The sequence below is a fragment of the Taudactylus pleione genome, unplaced genomic scaffold (assembly GCF_031769625.1).
Source record: "Taudactylus pleione unplaced genomic scaffold, aTauple2 ptg000641l, whole genome shotgun sequence".
NCBI classification, from domain to species: domain Eukaryota; kingdom Metazoa; phylum Chordata; class Amphibia; order Anura; family Myobatrachidae; genus Taudactylus; species Taudactylus pleione.
The window spans coordinates 941608-958512 of record NW_028285043.1 but is presented as its reverse complement, the minus strand read 5'-3'; the positions used below and the strand labels follow the sequence as shown (position 1 = coordinate 958512).

General features: G+C 49.0%; 1 long non-coding RNA gene across 1 annotated transcript in view; it reads right to left on the bottom strand.

Moving 5' to 3' along the window:
* Nucleotides 1–15171, bottom strand: part of LOC148479056 (uncharacterized) — a 49464-nt gene extending 34293 nt beyond the window's left edge. The window contains exons 1-2 of the long non-coding RNA XR_015872005.1: nucleotides 15074–15171; nucleotides 12604–12700 (exon numbers count right to left, since the gene is read on the bottom strand). This is a non-coding gene — a long non-coding RNA (uncharacterized LOC148479056). The remainder of the gene's footprint in view (nucleotides 1–12603; nucleotides 12701–15073) is intronic.
* Between the last annotated feature and the right edge of the window lie 1734 nt (nucleotides 15172–16905).

Sequence of the window (16905 nt, the reverse complement as noted above, 5' to 3'; positions counted from 1 at the left end):
TATGTTTGCCGCAAATAACCCCCCACGCGACATTCCTCAAACCCCCCCATCCTCATAGACTATAGCAGGAGCAGGTGCGTGATGGAAACATCAAACAGGCTCCGATCGGACCCTCTCCGGCGGTGCAGTAGACTCTGGCAATATGCAGGTCTCCGGGAACATGGCGACAGTGTCGCAGTCCCGGAACATCTCTACTGCGTATGCACGAATCACCGGAAATGGCCGCAGTGGCCATTTTCCTGGTAATTTCTGCAGCTCAGCAGACAGTGCTGGGCCAACGGACAGGTAAGTATATTTTAAATGGGTGCAGGGTATGTGGTTTCAGCACATGACCCTGCTCTGCTAGTCTTACTCCCTTTTGCTGGTGCAATGGTCCTCTCCTGATGATCTGTCCCAGGGGCCGAATAAGAGAGGAGGGGGCCCATGTGCATTCCCCGTCTGGGGCCCCCTCCTCTTTCTCCGGTGGCCAGCAGTGGACTGAATGCTGCAGTAAACTCTAGGCACTAGTCTGTGCCCAGAGTCTACTGCGCATGTGCAGGTCACTGGGAAAATGGCACGGTTGCCATTTTCCTGGTGATTTTCCCACTGCGCATGCGCAAAAAACACCGGGAAAATGGCCGTGGCGGCCAAGTATTAAGCAAGTATTAGAAAATATGGGTGCAGGGTGTGCGGTGTGGGCCCCCCCTGGACTCAGGGGCCCATGTGCACCGCACACCCTGCACTCATTATAGATACAGTATGCCCCTGATCTGTCCCATTGCTGTGGTGGTAGCCATTCGGGTGTGTGTGGGGTTGTGCTAGAGCCACCAGAGAGCAGAAGGATAGAAGAATAACTGCCCAGTCACCTCCCCTGAGTTATCCTTTCTATCCTTCTGGCACATTCAAAGGGGTGGGGGTATAATTTTAACCCATGTGAAGCTGCCCTCTGCACCCACCAATCCACTTGATACTGTAGTACTGGCAGCCAGATCACTTCTATCATAAAGGAATATTTATCCACACAATGGGCCTGATTCAGAAATATACAATATTGCCGTCGCTGCCGAGATTTTGTTCTCAGAAGATATGCGGAAATATGCTAATGGCACAGGCGACGGGATTTGTATTAAGACGTCCACAGGTTTCATCATACATCCAAGCAACTGCATACTAATAACGCAGATCCATCGATAATTGGCCTCCTGAGTAACCTTATGGTCGCGCAGAATGGCTGTCTGGACTGAGACGCCGGAGCCATGTTTTGTGTGTAGGAGATGGACACGCCTGCTCTTTTGGCGGCACAACCCGTTACCTCTCCCAAACGGTCCTTAGCTGTCAGTCACTCTGAGTAAAAAGTCGCTGCTTGTGGTTACTGTAATGGACTTTGACACCTGCGCAGTGCGACTCAGCAGCAAACACAGATAGCCGATAATCGCTCAACTGCAATCAATTCTCTCCTAACACACCGCAGGGATAGGCTCCATCAAACTCTTCCTCTTTCCTCTCCTCAGGCTCACCCAGTCTGACCATGTGGTTCTTCTCTCCAGCACATAAGCAACAGTACGCTAACCTGCTTCCTCTCTCACCCAGCGATTGCTGTTTTGAGTTGCATGTACAAGCCCCACCTGTCCTTGCTCCCCAATCGTGCAAATTGGTGTCTTAAAAGGACTGGAATGGAGAACGCTGCAGCTGAATGGTCAGCGCTGCCCCAAGTGCCAGGGACTTAAGGCTGCATTTACTAGGAAGGAGGAACTGGAAGCGATTGTTGGTGATTGACAGGTAATGTGATAAATGAGAGGGGAGTTCATTTATCCTGATTTACAGTTTGTTAGTACGAAAATGCAGCATCCAGAGGAAAGCCACACAAACACAGGGAGAACATAAAGACTCCATACAGAAAAAGCCTTGGTCAGGCATTGGATTTACGGCCTCAGCGCTGAAGCAGTAAAGCTAAACCTTACACTCACTGAGCTGTCCTTTCATTTTCAGCATAAAAAATATATTGTATATTATTGGCCTAATTCAATTAGAAGCGAAAAAAGTCAGTCGCCGGACTTTTCGTCGTCATCGGATGTTTTGGTTGTGAAAAAGTATTGCGCTCGTCCCCGCTTATCCCCGTATTCAATTCCAAATCGGAAAAAAACGGGACTCGACGAAACTGAAATCAGCTAAAAGTTCTGTCATTTTTGGGGAAATCAGACTAACACCCCCCAAAAGATGCTCTGACATGGGGGGGGGATCATTCTGGATACCCCGAATAGCCCTGCTGAAGGTATTTTGTTTTTTTAAATGGTATATAGCGTTTTTACAGATGTGGTGAAGAATAGCATTTTGGAGTTTTTTTGGGGGGAAAATAACTAGTCCCATTAAATTTGGGGTACATGAAAATGGGTACTAGCATATTTTGAAGTTGCTAATATGAGGTTTAAAAAAAACTTGGAAAATGCACCTGACGTAACTACTTGCAATAAAAAAAAACACCTGGGGCATACTTGGGGACCCCCCCACCCCAGAGTCTATTTCACTAGTTTTCCAATTCTGTCCCCCAACTTTGATTTTTTTTTTTTCACCCCTAAAACGAAAGTACTTTTTTGGGGTGTCCTAAAGTAATTTCATTTTTTTTTTACACGGATTACCTTTAGTGAACTGTCCAAAGGGCGCAGGGTGGTTTTGGGAAGTCTGCACCCCAAAACCCCAATTCTGCACTTTTTCTCGCCACCTATTCATAGGTGATGCTATTTCACCAGGTCTGATGCATTGACATTTCGCACCGGCGAAAAGTCAGAATAATTGAATACGGGGATAAGTAGAAACCGGCGAAAATTACGTCATCGGCGAAAAAGTATCACGGAAACGGACTTTTCGCTTCTAATTGAATAGGACCCAGTATGTTATAACACCAAAGGAGCACACTTGAGTGAATTATTATTATCAGTGGTCATCCATAATGATTAAATACAAGTGGCACTATCTATGGTACCCTATAAGAAATAGACCCAAGAGTGCTACAGTTTCTTTTAGATTTGATTCAACAGTCCAAGATAGGCACATGCCCACTTTGGGGGAGGATTCCTACTGCCCAGAAACTGATTAGCTTCAGCACATATTAATCTTCACATGCCAATGCTATTTCCACCAAGATCCATGGCAACTGCATCATATGCAACACATTTAAACAGTCATGCGCTGCATATTACTCTCTTCATGTGAGGAGCAGACCGCTATTGATGACAGCGACTTCAGCTTCCAGGAACTGGTAAAGCTGTTCAATTGTGCCAATTGCTCCTTTATAATATAATGTATTAAGGGCCTGATTCATTAAGGATCACTATTGCAATTGCAGCTCCTTAATCGCACGCAGGTCTGCTGTAAAAATATGCTAATGATTGCTATCGTAATGCCGTCACACCGCCAGTATAGAGACGCCCACTGCCTCCCACTATCGCTATAACACATCTGTAATACCTTGCAAACCTTAAACATCGGTAACATCAAGTACCATCGGCCCCTCACGCAGAATTACAACAGCCCTGACCCCAATTACAAATTGCTAACCTAGTTGCATGCAGTAAGTACTCAAGCTGCGTATGCAATCTCACTGGCTAATGTATGTACGCCCAGGCAATGGATTCAAACGGACAGACACGCCTGTGTTTTACCGACCACCCCCCCGTCATCACTCCCAAACTCTCACTGCCTGTCAATTTGTGTGGTGCCTTCACGCACTGCGAAGCATACGCATGCACAGTACGCAATAATCGCCCATCTGCGTATGCTTTAGCAGTTGCACTGTACACACAATATATATGTGACCTATGGGGGTGATTCAGCTTCAGACAGAACAGCAAAGCTGCACGCAGTCACAATCAGATTCTACTTAACATTTATCCAAAGTTGCCGACCCTCCCGATTTTAGCAGGAGGCTCCCGAAGTTTAATTTAGCCTCCCGCTGCCCCGCAATGTATGCTTCAACTCCCGCGAGTCCAGAATGGGACGGAGGGCGGGGTCTGCAAAGGGGACATCATGACTTAAAGGCCGGCCACCGCGGGATTGTGGATAGCGGTGGCTGGTCTAGCAAGCAGCAGGCCTGGAATAACGGCGGGGCAATGGTCCTCCACACAGGCTCAGTTTGAGCCTCCTATGCCTGAGCTGCCTCCCCCCCACCATCACAAGCCCAGCGCTTGGATTCAGCTTCTGAATGCATAGTGCATACATTCCGTTATACATAAGGTACTCAGAAGCTGCTCTGTATGCACTATGCACTCAGAAGCAGCGGCAGCATGTTCGGGACGCCGGGCTATCATCAGGAGAGGAGCCCGCCACAAAAGGTAAGTACTCTGTCATATTAATTCTGATGGGGCATACTTTTTAATACTGGGGCATAATATTAATGTTAGAGGGCACTGTTGGGCATAATGTTAATACTTAAGGGCATACTGTTCATACTTGGGGTATTATGTGGCATACTGGGGGCATTGTGGGGCAACACTGTTTTTCAACAGTGAAAAAAGTATATTGGGAATATTATGTAAACTGTGTATTTTCAATGTGCTGGGCTCGCCCCCAGTGTGATTAAAAACGGGGGTGTGACACAATGTTAATTACTGCAAATGTCATACCAAAGGCGTGCGCATGCCATCCACTCTTTAGCTTGACTACAGATATATTTTGGCTCTTTCCCTCTGACTGGTTGGCCACGCCTGTGCTAGAGGATAAAATAAGGTGCCTATGGTAACAAACACTGAAAAATAAGGTACACTTCAGAGTCATAAGAAGGCCTTTTTCAGGGAAGAAGTAATGGGCTAAGGCCTTACAGCTGTTTTGCAGCAATAAAAGAGAGGCTTCCCTGAGCCATGAAACCCCACCAGTGGCCTACTGACCACTAGAAGGTCTTATGGACCAATTCATCAAAATGTGAAGTCTTTGGTTTATCATGCAGGGTATTTGCACGCTGACGAGTAGCCAAAAGGATGGTTCCTCAGTGTGTGGGATTTACTAAGTGGTTCAAAATTTAAAAGGGCAATGCTTGGAATAGCAAAACATCCTATGTTGGTGGGCCATTGCGCAAGCCACGTAGCAAGTGAGAACTCCGGGGCTCGCTACAAGACGGAGCGGCTGTCGATGATGATCGACAGCTCGCCCTGTTTTGTAGGCGGGTAGGTGGGGTGGCTGGACAAACGGGGGCGTTCCCGATGGAACACCTGCCATTTGTGGGCGGCCCTACTGACATCACTCGTCATGTCAGTAGTGGACTTCCTGCGCTATTAGAGCAGGGAGTCCACTCGAGCTTGCGAGACCTGAAACCCTACCACAAGTGTCTCCTCGAAAGCCCGACGGTTGTGATAATCGCGACCATCACCTGGCCACCCGCTAAAGCTGTGGGTGGTCACCCACAGCTTAGCGAGCGGCCTGTAGGCCAGGTAAAAGAAAAAAAAACAGGCCGCCCTGATTCAGAGCGAGCGCTTGCTATTTGCGAGCGCCTCTGAATCAGGCCCTTAATCCCCTGTGACACCACCTGTCACATGGAGGAGGAAGTGTGATGGGGCCCTTTTGATGGATCTTGAGTTGGCGATATTTGGCTGCCACCAACAACTGAAAGGGCTACCAATTTTTTTACAAAACTACAGTGGGAATAGAACAAGACAGTTGGCTTCAAATCATGTTATTGCCAGTAGAGTCTCCACACTTACACCCCATTGAGTTAGGATGGACTGAACAGAAGGGTGGAAGCAAAGCAACATACATGTGCAACATCATTTGTAGGAACTTCTGTAACAGTGTCAGGAAGAATTTCCAAACAATATGTGATTTCCATTGTAGGAAGAATGCCACAGGGGTGTTCAGTGGTTATATCTGCAAAAGGCAGCTACTTAGAGGTGTCACAAATTCAGATTACATTTTCTCAAACAAAACTATTCTATCATTTATTTTATCTTCAACTGCTTATTTGTTCTATGCTTTAATTTCGGAGTACACATGGGATGGTATTTAATTCTCTGCGCAAGGAAGTAGCTCCCGAGGTAAGTGCCCGGAGCTATTCAATTGTAGTGTTCCTGCTAGGATGTTTTAGCGGGTTGCCGCGCCCTGCCCGATTTCTAAAGGGCAGAATGCACCCTGCCCTCATAGCTGAGCCCCGCTAAAACAGCCTGCGGGTACCGTCCCACCCGTGGGCCGCAGCGTCCCATGGGTGGGGAAAATAGTGATGGAGCGATCGCTGCCGGTGAATGGATGCCAGACGCATGCGCTCGGCTTCTATTCACTGAGATAGGAACGATTGGGGCAGCTCGGCATGTCCGTAAGTGCCGGGCACACCCCCAAGAGTGTTGAAAAGGGGGCACGTCTTAAAGACACGCCCCTTTTCTCATTGCCACGCCCCCTGTTCGGGTGCACACAGGTGTTCTTCTTTCTAGGTTCGGCGTCGGACGTAGAATGAACACTACAATTGCAAGCGCTGCAAACCAGCGACTAACGGATTTCTGCTCACACTGTCATTAGGGTGCAAGCAGAAATCTACGCTACTGTATCTAGTGGCTCAGGGCTAATCACGGTGTTGCCGAATTTTGTAACCGTATCGCGCCTGGCACCAAAGTCAGAAAATGCAGTTTATAGCAACTATGCACCGGGTATTAGCCGTGGTAAACTGCATCGACTTGAGAGAAGGGCCTGATGCAATCAATTGAATATCTCCGGGCACCTAACTCGGGAGCTACATCCCAGCGCAGAGAATTTAATTCCCCCCTCTGAGACATTAAATTATTTACATTTCCATAAAAACTTGAAAACTTTTCACCAGTAGTGTATATATGTATATAACAAGAGATATGGTAAGAACTTACCTTTGTTATCTCTGTTTCTACGAAGTCCATAGGGTTGACCTTGGGGGTATAGCTGGATCTGGATTCACGGGCACCACGCAGCTAAAGATTTGCTGCTCCCAGGATGCACTGGGTCCATCCTCCTCTATACCCCGCCCCCGAGCCACAGGCACCTCAGCTGGTAAGCAGCCAAGGCCGGAGGAGGAAAAACAGATAGAAGGAAGACTGGAACACACAAGAGCCATACTCACAGATAGGCACACGGAAAATCGGTGACCAGCCACATACCCCATATGAAGCCAGGTGCGTCAGGGCGGGCGCCCTGTGGACTTCGTAGGAATAGGAGATAACAAAGGTAAGTTCTTACCATATCTCTTGTTTTCTACTTCAGGGTCCATAGGGGGTTGACCTTGGGGATGTCCCAAAGCAGTTCAACTGAGGGCGGGGATGCTCCTGTGCTGAAAGGAGAATCCGGTGCCCGAAGGAGGCGAAGGTGTCAAACGCATAGAATTTTAGAAAAGTCTGGATAGCATGTGGCCGCCTTACACAGCTGAACAGCTGAGGCGCCACAGCTAGCAGCCCACGAAGGACCCACAGACCGATTAGAATGAGCCTTAACAGAGGCCGGAACAGGCAAACCCTCCAGTGCATAAGCCTCACAAATAACCCAACAAAGCCAATGGGCCAAAGTTTGTTTGCCAGCAGGCCAACCCCTCTTGTGAAAACCAAAGAGGATGAACAAGGAATCCGACTTCCGAATGAAACTAGTCCGGTCTACATAAACTTTGAGAGCACGGACGATATCCAAAGAAGCCTCACCAGCCGAGAGGTCAGGTGACTGAAAAGCAGGCACAACAATTTCCTGATTAATGTGGAATTTAGAAACCACTTTAGGTAGAAAACCCGGATGGGTGCGAAGCACCGCCCTGTCCAGGTGAAAAATCAGAAAAGGAGGACGACAGGAAAGTTCTCCCAATTCTGACACCCTCCTGCCCGAAGCAATTGCCAGGAGAAAAACAGTTTTAACCGTCAACCACTTGAGTTCCACCAACTCAAGAGGTTCAAATGGAGGACCCTGTAGGGCCCGAAGCACCACCGCCAAATCCCAAGGAGCCACAGGAGGAACAAAGGGAGTCTGAATCCTGAGAACCCCCTGGAAAAAGGTGCGGACATCTGGCAGAGTAGCAATCCTACGCTGGAACCACACAGATAGTGCAGACACATGAACTTTCAAAGAAGCTAGGCGTAAGCCTAATTCCAAACCAGACTGAAAGAATGCCAAAACCCTACAAACACGAAACACCTGCGGATCGTAGTTTCTGGACTCACACCACTGAAAATATGTATGCCACACTCTGTGGTAAATCCTGGCGGAAGCCGGCTTGCGCGCCTGAAGCATCGTGCTGATGACAGAGATGGAAAAACCCCGGGACCATAAGACTGATGTCTCAAGAGCCACGCCGTCAAGGACAGACGACTCAGATCCGGGTAAAGGCAGGGTCCCTGAGACAACAGGTCCCGACGTTGAGGCAGAAGGAACGGAGCGTCGATGGAAAGGCTCCGAAGATCGGAGTACCAAGGACGTTTGGGCCAAGCCGGAGCCACCAGCAGAAGTGTGCCGCCGTCCTGTTTGAATTTCCGAAGGACCCGAGGCAGCAGGGATATCGGAGGGAATAGATACGCCAGCTGACAGCGCGTCCACCAGGCTTGCACCGGCGTCTCTCGTCCTGGATCCATACACAGGTAGCTTGTGATTGTGACGGGAGGCCATGAGGCCCACCTCCGGCAGTCCCCACCTGTCCACGAATAGTTGAAATACCTCTGGGTGAAGCGACCATTCCCCAGGATGCACGTCATGAGGCTGAGGAAGTCCGCCTCCCAATTGAGGACTCCTGGAATGAAGACTGCCGAGATGACCGTAAGGTGGCACTCCGCCCAAGCCAGGATGCATGACATCGCTGCTTGACTGCGAGACCCCCCCTTGATGGTTGATGTACGCCACTGTGGTGGCGTTGTCGGATTGAACTTGCACGGCCCTTCCTTGAAGAGCGTGACCGGACAACTGGAAGGCCCTGTACATGGCCCGAAGTTCCTGAATGTTGATGGGGAGAAACGATTCTTCCGCAGTCCATCGGCCCTGAAGTGAAAGTGGACCTGTCACTGCCCCCCAACCCCGGAGACTGGCATCTGTCGTGAGCAGAACCCAGTCCGGGATCCAAAAGGGGCGACCCTTGGAGAGATGAAATGTCTGAAGCCACCAAGCTAGCGAAAGGCGCACCTCTGGAGACAACACCAGCATCTGAGTCCTGATCCGGTGTGGCAACCCGTTCCATTTGGGTAGCATCAGCCCCTGCAGGGGCCTGGAACGGAACTGGGCATACTCCACCATGTTGAATGCCGACACCATGGTCCCCAGAACCCTCAGCACCGAGTGAACAGACATTCGGCAACTGCGCACCCGCAGTTGTAAGGAGGAAATCTTTTCCGGAGTCAGAAAGATCCTTTGCTGATGAGAATCCAGCAAGGCTCCCAAATGAACCATCCTTTGTGATGGAATCAGGGAGGACTTCTTCCAATTTATCAGCCACCCGTGCGCTTGCAGACAAGCGATCATCAGGTGTAGATGATGTAGAAGTGCCTCCAGAGAGCTTGCCAACAATAGGAGGTCGTCCAGATACGGTAGAAGCTGTATACCCTGGCTCCATAGATGGGTGGCCATGGCCGCCATAATTTTGGTGAATACCCTTGGAGTCGTGGAGAGGCCAAAGGGCAGAGGCCGAAACTGGTAGTGGTGTTGACGTATAGCAAACCTCAGATACCGTTGGTGTGAAGGCGCTATAGGAACATGAAGGTAGGCGTCCTGGATGTCCAGGGAGACCATGTAGTCCCCAGGTTCCATAGCCAGAATACTGGAACGCAAAGTTTCCATCCTGAATTTGGGAACTCTGAGGAACTTGTTCAGCAACTTCAAATTGAGGATAGGTCGATGAGACCCATTGGGTTTCTGCACCAGAAACAGAGTAGAATAGTAACCCGTCCCGCGTTGAGAAGGCGAAACGGGAACAATGACACCTGCTTTCAGCAAGGACTCTATTGCTTCCTGAATCTGCAAGGCCTTGGTCTTGTCCTGAGAAAGACTCGTGCAGAAGAACTGATGGGGAGGTCTGTGACGAAAGGAGAGGGCGTACCCCTGAGAGACCACTTCTCGAACCCAGGCATCTGTGGTGGTGTTGTACCAGCAATGTGCAAATTGAAGAAGTCGGCCCCCCACTCTGGGATCCCCAGAGTGAGGCCCGTCCCATCAGGCAGAAGGTTTATCCTCCGGCTTGAAAGAAGGGCGTCTAGCACTCCACGCTTGTTTCTTAGGCTTAGGGGCGGCCTTGGTCGCCAACTGCCTCAGGAAGGACTGTCCCTTGGACTTTCCCTGAGTACGAAAGGACCGAAATGCAGATGTCCTAGCCTTTGAAGGTGCAACTGCCGAAGGTAGAAAAGCTGATTTAGACTTAGCCAGGGTATCCACAATTTTGTCCAGGTCTGGGCCAAATAATATTTCCCCGTTAAAGGGTAAGGCCTCCAGGCCTTTCTTGGAATCTGCATCCGCTCTCCAAAAACGCAGCGACAAAGTCCGGCGAGCAGACACCGCTGCAGCCGATACTCTGGAAGTCAGGAGACTGGCATCCAAATACGCTTCTTCAATATAGGAAGCGGCATCCCTCATCTGTCCCACTAAAGCTCTCTGCATTTCCGGAGGATCCTCTGGAAAAGTATCTTCCAGTACATTGGCCCAACTCTCAATGGCCTTAGTCATCCAAGAGATGGTCATGGACAGAAATAGACCAATTTTAAACAAGTCTCCACTTTCCTGTCTGTGGCATCCTTTAGGGATGAAATGGATGGCAAAGGCAAGGTAGCGCTCTTGATTAAGCGAGTAACATGAGAATCCACCACGGGCAGGGTTTCCCACTTTTTGCAATGACCAGCAGGAAACGGATAACTAGACGCTAAACGTTTCTGCGGCTGGAACCTCTTACTAGGCGACTGCCAGGCCTCCGCCATATGATCAATCAGCTGGTCAGACAGGGGAAAAACCGCCGAACTCACCTTTGTATGTTTGAAATTTGGATACTTGGATTTAGGAGCTGGTGCGTCATCCTCTATATCAAGAATGAACCGCACTGCCCTTACCAATGCCGGCACATTAATGGAAGACTTAGTTTCCACCTCCCTCACCACACACACAGCCCATCTTGTGATATATCCTCCTTATCTACTCCTGCGACGCAGCGTCTGTAGGAGAACAACGAAGGAGCCGCGGAGCGCTCAACTTCCTCATCAGACATGACAAAATATATATATTATACAAATATATATATATATATATATATATATATATATATATATAAAACACGATAGGGAAGGTCAGTGTTTGACTCCTGCGCATCCACAAGTATGCAGCACACAAGCCCACAGATATGGCACCGTGTAGCACACAACTATATGTGACCGACCTCACAAATACGTGAATTTATATAAGTGAGGTCCGAGAAAAGCCCTTCCTCCACACACCTACAGGGCCGTAGAAGGAAAGGGATAGGTATAGACTGACAGTAAGTAGAAATAAAGCACAGATAGTCAGCACTAGCAAAAGTCACATACAATGCAGAAAGTTACTACTCACTGCACCTTGTCACTACAATCAACCTGCCCAGATTCAGTGTCTGGGAGGGCTATAGTGCTGTGTACGCTGTCCTTTAGCAGGGGATAGGTACACACGGGGACCGACCGCACGCTGCCTGCGAGATCTGCGCTGCCACTGGAGAGAAGATGGTCGCCGGAGACCTCAGAGGAGGAGTGGCTGCAGGAGGAAGCAGCTCAACCTTGCCAGACCCGACTGCAAAAGCGCACTGAGCTGAGGGGAGGAGCCGCTAGACAGGGAAGGCTGCCTCCCCTGGCTAGCAATTGACACCAGGGACGCTGTCTCCCGCTGCCGGCATTACTCCCTGGTGGTCTAGTGGTCCCGCGGGGCATTCCTCCGGAGAGAGGGAGTCTGCCGCCACTGCTAGCGCCTCCGGTCTGTCCCCAGAGACCGGAGGCATGCGACTGCATATACACGCGGGTCACCGCAAGCAGTGACCCGCGTCTTACCTGATCCCCGGCGCTCCGGCAGCAGTTGTGGGAGTCCCCAGAGCCCGGCTAGTACAGACTCTGTGGTCCCGCCGCGATCCCCAGATCTGTACTGGCGTCGCGGCGCCAGCGGGGTGTAGGAGTGGCAGCTTGGACGTCCAATGGGCAGTCTGATGCTGCCGCTCTGAAGAGTCAACTAAAATAAAATAAAAAAATAAAATGTAAAAACTCTAAAAATACGCTTAGGGGCTGCTAAGCAGCCCCCCTGTGCTAAGGGTGACCCGACTCCGGCCGGGCACCAACTAAAACTGAGGTGCCTGTGGCTCGGGGGAAGGGTATAGGGGAGGATGGACCCAGTGCATACTGGGAGCAGCAAAAGCTTTAACTGCGTGGTGCCCGTGGATGCAGATCCAGCTATACCCCCAAGGTCAACCCTGTGGGCCCCCTATGGACCCTGAAGTAGAAAGACTAATTTATGTGCAGATAAATACCATATTTAGGACAACTGCACCCCACGGGGCAAAATTAAGGGTGAAGAATTATAAAATATATTTCAAACATAATTTCAAATAAAAAAGTCATCACAGGAAGATACTGAAATGCCATCGGTGATAGTGGAAAAAAACATGTAATAATCAGAATATTGGTATAATGTTTCTTTAAAGTAAGGAAATATATGGCTTACCTGTCTCTTACCAGGTGACAAAATGTATCCTTCCGGCTCTTTCAGCTTTTTGGTTTTTACCCATCGTTGAAAATTGAAGACGGTGATGACGTTCTGGCTGTGGAGACAAGATAACAATGATCCTTTACCCCTGAGTAAGCAAACATTACAGTCCCCAATGCATTGCTTTCATGAAAATACTATTAATAAAGACTAGTTCATGCCAATAAAGGATCATATTTGTAAAATATGCCCCCTACCCAGTTGTTTAGGATGTGTGACCTGTAGAATTCAAACCTGCTGATGTCAGTAGGTGGCACAAGAGAGGGCAATGAGTTCTGAGGGTTAAAATCCCAGACAAAAAAAAAACCTTTGCGTTACATCAGGGGTCAGGGAACTTTTTTACCCTTTACCCCAAAATATATTTAGAGCCCCCATATAATGCCCAATTAGCAGTGCCCCCATATAATGCCACTTTAGTAGTGCCCCCATATAATGTCCCTTTAGTAGTTTACCCACATAGTGCCCCTGTAGTGCCGTTTGTACAAAAAAAAAAACCACTTACCTTAATCCCCGCTCCTGCATCCCCCGCCATCCTGTCCGCCCGGCTGCTCCTCGGAACTATGGGAGAGACGTCATGACGTCTCTCCCATAGTGTGCATGGGGAGAGCCGGAAGCTGGAGTTCAGAAGAGAACTCCAGCCTCCGGCTAACGCGGCGCTGCATGGAAGGAGCCGGGCGCCCGCTGGTAATAACATCTTAGAGCCTCCCTACGGCACCAAGCTGGAGGTCACTGGCGCCACACCCGGCGCCAGTGACGTCCATTCCTGAGGGTAATGGACGGACAGCCGGGCATGCAATGATTAATATACATGCCCGACTGTCCGTCCATTACCCCCAGGAATTTCATTTCTACCCCATTTGGGGTAATTTACCCCTGTTCCCCGACCAGTGCGTTAGACACTACTATAGGCTGCATCCATCTAAACCAGTCTGCAGAAAAGCCTTGCCCTAGTGGAAAATATAAACTATGACCTAAGGGAAAGAGCACAAGCTGTAGAAACATCCCATATTGGTGCCGCGCCAGTACTGGAGCTGTTCCATAAGCAATTGGAAGCAAAATACAGGTGGGCACCAGGTAAAGAGCTGAAAGCAAACTCAGTTTTGTGACAGGTCATTGGCCACTTGTGGGGATTATGAGCTGTTAAATTAGGAGATTTATTATAGCCCAGATGTACACTGTGAAGGCAAATTTCTCTTTTTTACTGATTTCATGTAATGAAATGTGGCTAAATCATGTTTGGATGGAGTTCTGTAACATAAAGATAAATACTCTCTGTATATTCCTGGATCAGGGCACTCTCTTCACTCCTGCACAGGAAGCCATCTTCCACACAGAAAGCACGTAATAACTATAAGCAGGCAGGAGTAAGGATACCTCACAATACACAGATGATACATACATAGCCTCCCCCCATACACACATGATACATACATAGAATCCCCCCATACACACATGATACATACATAGCCTCCCCATACACACTAGACCTCACCTCCCCATACACATACAATACATACCTCCACACAAGACCTCCCGATACACATGAGTTACATAGCATACCCCCATACACACACACACACACACACACACATGTATAGCCCCCCTACCACCCCATACACAAGACATACATAACCCCCATCTCCCCACGACAGATACATACATAGCCTAGCACCCCACCTCCCCATACACACACGACAGATACATACATAGCCCCCACCTCCCCATCCACACACTAGACCCCTCAACACCACATACACACAACCCCCCCCCCACCTCCCCATACACACACACACACACACACACACACACGAGACACCCCCCCGTCTCCCCATACACAAGACCACCCACACTTCCCCATATACACACGAGAACTCCCCCTACCTTCCCATACACACACACAAACTCCCCCCCCTCCTGTAACACACAAAAAGATACATACATACCCCCCATACACACGAGACCCCCCCACCTCGTCATACATAAACACACACAAAAAAAACCCCACCTCGCCATACTCATACGAGTGTCCCCCAACCCTCCATACACACACATTCCCCCCACACACACACACACACACACACACACACACAAGACCCCCCCCATCCCCATAAACACACGAGACCCCACCTCCCCATACACACAATACATACATAGCCCCCCACCTCCCCATGCACACGAGACCTCCCGATACACACAATACATACATAGCCTCCCCCATACACACAAGAGACCCCCCACATTCCCATACACACACGAGACTCCCCCACCTTCCAATACACACACAAGTCCACCCACACACGAGACCCACCTCCCAATATATGATACATACATAGCATCCCCCCATACACACAATCAGCCCCTGCTCTCTATATACAGATAGATACAGACACACGGCCCGGCCCCGGTGTATAGGAGACCCGGCATCCACCTGATTCCCCAGCGGTAGTGGACAGATCCCCTTTAGTACATGCACCCTGACGATACCCAGCCTGTCTTCTTGAGTGACTCTCTGCAGATCACCTGACTTCTGCCCTGTATCTCCCACCTGACTTCTGCAGGAAACTCCACTTTCACTTTCACTTTGTGTATAGGCTTCAAAAAAATGGCCGCCCGTAGTCCCTTCAGTGTCTCAAGAAGACGCAGAGGGGAGACATTGCTGGTATATTAATAACAGTGGTGGAAGTTACAGTGCCCTGTTATAGCACAGGTAGAGCAGAATTTTGTGTTATTTATTATAATACAGATGGAGTCACCTCTGGTGCCATGTAACTATGTCCTGTGATTGTAACACAGATGGAGGTAACTGGTGTCCTGTTATTATTATTATACTGCAGGTGGAGTAAGTGGGTGTCCTGTTGTTACAGATGAAGCGGACTCTGGTGCAATTTTATAATACAATTGGAACAGGCTCAAGTATGCTATTATAACACAGATGAAGCAGACAGGTGCAATGTTATAATACAGATGGAAAGGGCTCTGGTGTTATGTTATTATAACATGCAGCAGACTCTGATGTCATGTGTTACTGTAATACAAATGAAGCAGGCTTTGGTGTCCTGTTACTATAATACAGATGGAGCAGGCTCTGATGTTCTGACATTGTAATGTTGATGAAGTAGGCTCTGGTGCCATCTTATAATACAGATGGTGAAGGTTCTGGTCTCTTGTTACTATAATACAGATGGAGCAGGCTCTGGTGCTGTGTTATTGAAATCAGGCTCTGGTGCCCTATGTTACTGCATATGGATGAGACTATGGTATCCTGTTATAGGTGACGCAGACTGGTGCCCTGGTGGTATAGTAATAATTACTCCCCTTGCCGGCAGCTATGCGCCTTTTCTCATATTTTACTTTTCTGATGCGCTTTGACTTCAAACCAAAATTGTTCCATTTTATTTTTTTCAATTCATTTTTTCTTTTTTACAACATAGATATACAACTAGCGCCTGATACTGTTGTATGTTACATTATGGCTAATGTCAGAAATACAACTGCTCTTCATATGAGCCTGATGTCAGCTTTATACTACTTCTAACATTAGCCATAACATACATATATATCCTGTAACTCATCCCCCCCCCCTCCCTCCATCGTCTACTGTAATGCAGTTCTCCTCTATCAGTCTCTTCTCCTGTTATCCTTTTCCAACCACCATCCCTTGGAAATTAATTAGTTCTTTCTTCTACACTTCACCTAATTAATTTATCCACAGTCCCTCCTGTAATTCCTAGGGATGTCTCTGATGTCACACGCCATGCTGCTACTGTGGGCATTGGCAGGCTTGCCTACCCTCCGATTTGACCGGAAGCCTCCCGAATATCGGGTTCCACTCCCGCCCCCCCGGAAAGGCTGGCAAGCCTCCCGACACCCCCCCAGTGTATATATAGAAACCCCGGCAGTGGGGAGGCCAGGTGACGCGATTCGAGCTGAATCACATAATCGTGGCCCCGCCCCCTGCTTCACAACGCTGTTTATTCCGCATTGTGAAGAGGGGGAGGGGCCGCGATTATGCAATCTTGCGGCCACGCCCCCAATACGTCAGTATTGCCTGGCCACGCCCCACACTGTAAGCAGACATTCAGCTCCCCCCCGGAAGGAGGGAGCTGAATGTCGGCAAGTATGGGCATTGGGTGACCACACATAAGGGCTGATTCAGTGGTGGACGCTATTTTGATTATTTTTGCTGATGGTTGTGGATGTGTGTAGGTGCCAGATTGCTTATGTGCAGATCTAGAAAGCGATTTCGCTCGCAGTGCCACA